This window comes from Ambystoma mexicanum, chromosome 7q (assembly GCF_040938575.1).
Source record: "Ambystoma mexicanum isolate Mex_15411 chromosome 7q, UKY_AmexF1_1, whole genome shotgun sequence".
In the NCBI taxonomy this organism is placed as follows: domain Eukaryota; kingdom Metazoa; phylum Chordata; class Amphibia; order Caudata; family Ambystomatidae; genus Ambystoma; species Ambystoma mexicanum.
Window position 1 is genome coordinate 135,678,578 of NC_090941.1, and position 5,594 is coordinate 135,684,171.

A 5,594-nucleotide genomic window follows, 5' to 3' on the forward strand; every position below is an offset into this window, starting at 1 on the left:
AGTCCTGATTTGGCGGACCCTTAAATCTGGCAGTAATAGTGCGACCGCCAGATTTAAGGGTTACCGCCAAAGTCGTGATGAGGCCCTATATTTCTATTCACACTGGAAGCAATATTGTTGATTTCAAATTTCAACAATATCACTCCATGTTAGTTGGCTTTAGGGGAGTTAATTACATTACTACATAGCACAAATACTAAGGGTCTACTTAGTCTACCCACCCAATCAATAATGGGAGGATATTAAATCAAACATTTCCTCAAAAGACTTGTATCTCTGGGTTTCATTTCATAGGGAAAAGTCCTGAAGGCTTCTGGATACTCAGGGGAACCATCATGAATTGGTTAGGGGCTCTCCATGTTCAGTCAAGAATGGCCTCCAGCAGTAATTCCTTCATTTGCTTCTCCTTGCATAGATCCCAGTCTTATTTTAGTTCCCTGGTTTCCTCCAGCACCAGTAATCTTTTCAGCAGTTCCAACTCAGATGATATCAGACAGCTCACCGTGATTGTCATTGTGTGACACCTTATACAATCTAAACCACACGCCAAATTATTGAAATTAGGATGTGCCATTGTATTGGCACTTGATCTGGATTGGACATCTGCTGTCCTCCCCTTTTCTCTGATTAGCTACTAGGCATCATCCCTTTAAATGTATGACTCCACCCATCTGGGATAGCATATTTAAAGTTTCAATTTTGCACTTAAAAAAAACTCCAAAACGAGAACGTTCTGTAAGTTCTAACTTAACCTAACATTACATACATTTTTGAATTCTTCTCCTCATGCCAGACTCAATGAAATAAGTCTGGTGGCGGCACGAAGATGGAGGTTCGAACAACAGTTTTTCATAAAATATGAACCAAAAAATATAACAGTTATCAACATGACAGTTTCTATACAGATATCTAATTTAATAAGCTATCATTTCCTGAATCTCTGCTTTGTGACATTTTCTGAGAAGCTAGAAACCTATTTAGGTGGTAGCTTGGATTCCCAAGGTCGAATTCTTCAGGGAGTAGTGCCAACAGTCTTCTTATAGGCTTTCCAAGGATATTTGTACCATTATTGTTTGATATATGGTTCCTGAGAAAATGGACAAAGTATGATCCTGCATACATTCTTATGGCAATTATTGACATGCATATTTTCCCTTCAATTTCACATTACATGTCTTTTATTTAAACTGAACTTGTGATATGGCCATCTGCATCCTTTGTTGGTTTTGACCTGGTGTAAATCCATTAACATTCTTGCAAAGTCAATGGCTGGACAATGGGTCTGCATATCTTCTAATGCAGATGAAGACAACTCCACCCTCGACTCATAAGGTACCTTCTGGTGTCTGTCAAATGTCAACAACTAAGGGAGATGGACCACAAATTTGAGTTTTAAATCCAAGTATTTTGGAAAGGTTGGCCCATTAAGGGCTGCCTTTATTTACCCAGTTGTTGGCCCAAACCACCATAACTACCTTCCTGGGCACTGCTTTGGCTACAAAACGACATTTTAGATAGATCAAAAATAAGAGGAAGGCACTGGTTGAGTATTCTGAACATAAACTGAAGCCAATTCCTCTGAACAGAAATTGGTGATTTTAAATGTTAACATTTCTTCACACATGAGGCCTTTTTTTAATATCTCAGATCATGCCTTCAATCATCATCATTACATCCTGGTGTATATTCACATGACTCTGGCAATGGATATTTGTTTTCCAATGTGTTTGTTGTTCTAAGCTGCAAATACACACCTTTCCATGGTAACTGTTTCTGTTTTTGCAAAGTTACTCTTTATTCTGTGCTCACTGTGTCAGCAAGGATGAAGTTTAGACATCAGTCACATGTAATAGAAAGTAGTTGCAGGCCTTTGGCCTAGTCACTCAAATGCAAGGCCCATTTAGTGTTTGTATTTCTCTTGCTCTGAAATCAGCATTCTTATATTTGGTAGTAAAATGCTACCTTTTTGTCTGTCAGCCCAAAGTATGCCTTTGAATCCTATTCTCCGGTGTAGTCTCATATTCAATGTTCCTGGTTTTCAGTCTGCAGAAGGTGCCCGTTTCCCTGGCCTTTCTGTTTTATCTAAGTAAACCGCATTTTCATGTTCTTGCAGTTTGGAAATGACATGTTGGTCTACAATGTGTTTTCCCATTACAAAAAGGATTTCTGCGCTTGTAGGCCCAACATGGCAGTTCATTTGGGGCTGCCTTTAAACCCCACACATTCACTCTTCTTTGACTGCCTATCGTATTGCTATCCAGTCATGGATGACCTCTCACTGCCTCCATCTTAATCATTTGAAAACTGAGGTTCTTATCTTTCTACGGCTACCATTCCCCTCCACTGCCCCCTTTCTAAGTATCTTTTCCACACTTTACTCTTTCTATTTCTATTTCACTCAGTAATCTTGGAGTCTGTAATGGGGCACTAAAAGTCTCCAGCACAAGAGGAACAGGCAGGCCGGGAAATCCTGGACCCAATAACAGAAATAGTCAAGGTAAACGGTAAGGTCTGCTTTAGTAACAATCCATATAAAGCAGGGACAGCAATTCGCACATAAGTCTCAAGAGCTCTTTGATTCTTTAATACGAAACATTAGTTTTTAACCAGAAAATACATCACAATTGAAATTACATTACAATCTTAGTTGCAAAAACCTACGGTATCAAGTGATTGATTAGGGGAATTGTCTACAGATAGTTTGCATAGGGGTAAGTCCTTTCATTGGATATAACTATCTGATTGCCCCACCTTGGACCACCCCAAAATTGATAAAGTTAATAAAGACATCATCTTAACGACAGGCAATTGGCTAATGCAACAGTTACAAGATGGCATCATTCTGAGAGTTGTGATCAGTTAGAATGTATCTTACCAACCGTGAACACTTGGCAGGTCATCAGCACATGAGCAAAAAATAGTGGTGGGGGGGATCGACAACAAGGATCCACTTCTTCCAATTAAATAAAACACCATCCCTTATTTCTTAGGCCACAGGCCTCTCACTTTGAACTTCGACTTATTTGGCTACTCTTGTTCTGAGAATTTGTGGGGAGTGAAGGCACACCCCTGTATGCTCACACCAGAAGAAATTCAGTGCAGTAGGGAAAAAGGGCCAAGACATTCTTGCAAGGATAACAAGTATTTATTTCTACAAAAATAGGAATGCATCAGCAAAGAACTCTGCTGCCACGGAAGGTTCTGAGGTCCGTTGGCATGTGTGGTAGATTGTAAGCACAAACAGTATCACTAGTGATGTCAACATATATAGTACAATTCTACAACACGGATATGTGGAGGCCTATAGCTGTAGGGCCTGCTCCATATGTGATGCCAAGCCATTGGTCCATCTTTATCTGACCATCTTTGTTCACGTGGGTGCTTCTGGGTTTGTCATCCACGGTGAGCTAACCTAGTCTTGTTCAGAGTCTTAGTTATCACCCAGAAGTGCAGGCAGGGCAAGATTCCCGCGTACCTACACATTCTTCTCACCAATAAAGTTCATGGAATAACACTGAGGTCCAATAATCAGGATCTCTTGGAGATCCCTAGGTGCAAAACTCAGAAGGTCCTGAAGGGAGCTTTTTACACTATTGCCCCTAGGGCCTGGAATGACCTGCCACAGGACTTAAGAGGCATTGAATCAAATGACGTTTTCAAAAAAGAGGTTGAAGACTCTGTTGTTTACCTGGGCTATTGATCTTGTAGCCCGTTGACTCTCTCCACTGCTTACTACATGCTTTTGGCTGATCTCCTTACTTCTTTTATGTCTTGTTGTGAGTCGGTCTGCGCCCTGAAGCCTACAGGTCCTTGCGTGCACTATATACATTTGATAAAGTTAAGTAAAAAAGTAACAATTCATTAGCTACTGACACACAATGTTCTTCTTCTGATTGTAACAATGCACCTGGCAGATACAGGGATGGGCTCGAAGGAGAACCAAGGTCACACTAACTCATAAACACTTCACTCGCTCCCAGACAGATCAGCAGCCCCCAAGGTCCTCCACCTTAGTTTTAGGCTATAAGTCTGATGCCACCCTGCACCTCACTGTACAAATCACGTGACCCTTTCCTGAAGGCAAGATAGCATTGCCTTCTGATCTTAGTGCTCGATCGAGGGGTGGAAAGGTTTTATAGTAGGTGGCCTGGGTTTGGACGGTGACATGGCATGAGGGGTGAAAGTATGGCAAAGCTGTATTTCTCATGTGGGGATCGTTGGGGGCAGGAGGGCCTTACTATCTGTTCTGTGGGATAGTACTGCCAAGAGGTGCTTGGCTCCTTCAGCATGGCCTTGCAGGGCACAATCTTCCCAGGCACAAGGTACCATTCTGAACAATGGAGGAGGTTGTGGATCTCTCAGACCTGGCCAGGGTGGGGGGCGGGTTCCTGTTCATACAAGGGCCTAATACTAACACACAAAATACTGTTTGCCACGTTTGGGCCTAACCTCTAAGATGGCTGCCACTTGCCAAGATGGCGTTGACACCCTCATCTACCATATAGCTTATGATGCATGCATTAAGGCGATCGCGCAACCCCTATATGTGCACCCATCTGCCCCTGGATGCCCCTATTAGCATCTAGTTCTTGTTTGGTGTTTCCTAGGGGGGTGGGAAGACCCTCTCCCCTTCCCAACAGGAGTGGAGGTAGGTACCTATCTGTCTGTAGTTAATGAATAGATAATTATTAGTCACGTGTGAGGAGACTGTGTTTTGAATTATTCTACTCAGTTTTTACTAGGATTTTAGCTTATAATAATACAGGTGTTATTACTGTCTTCACCACTGAAGACTTGGTCGATACATTCCTTATGCAGTACTTGAGTATTTAATTAATGGGCACCTGGCTTACAAAGACTGTCTGATCGCCAATTAATCTAAGAGAAATATGTGTTATGCTTAGGAATGATTATTTTCTGTTCTCTTCAGAGTAATGCAGACCTCCCTTTTCCATAATAACCTTGGACGGGGGGGTTGCACCCACTAACTGGCTTGTACAGGTTTGTATTTCAGCTAATTCAGCAAGTTGAGTCTCAGTGCACCTTTGATGCTTCCCATTCACTGTAACGTGGCTTCGCCGTCCATTTTGTTTAAACTGGCCACTCATTACGGTTGCATTTTTACATTTAGCAAGCTTTATATGTTTTTGTTTGTGTTGTGTTTCAGCGTATATATTCACCTCAGTTGTGAGTACAGTTCCCTTTATTTGCAATTGGCCTTGCTCTCAACATCCGGGTATTTCTTTACCATTGTGGTCATTAAACTGCAACATTTTATTTTCCTTGATGGTAATACCTGCTCCATTAATTCTAGTTTGCTCATATCTTATTACCTTATGTTTTGTTTCAGTTTTTGGCATGGACTTCAGGTCTTGTAATAATTATCTTCTTGCTGGGATTTTGCTTTATTTACCCACACTAGTGAAGCTGTCTGGCTTCGGAATTGCGCTTTAGTAAGACAAAGTGCATGGTGTGTCAGTGGGTACTTGTGCGGCTATGAAAACTATGGGAGAACCCATAAGCGTAGGGAATGAGGGAGCACACATAGTAGCTCTCATCAGATGTCCTACTCCCTACATGGGGCATGTGCTCAT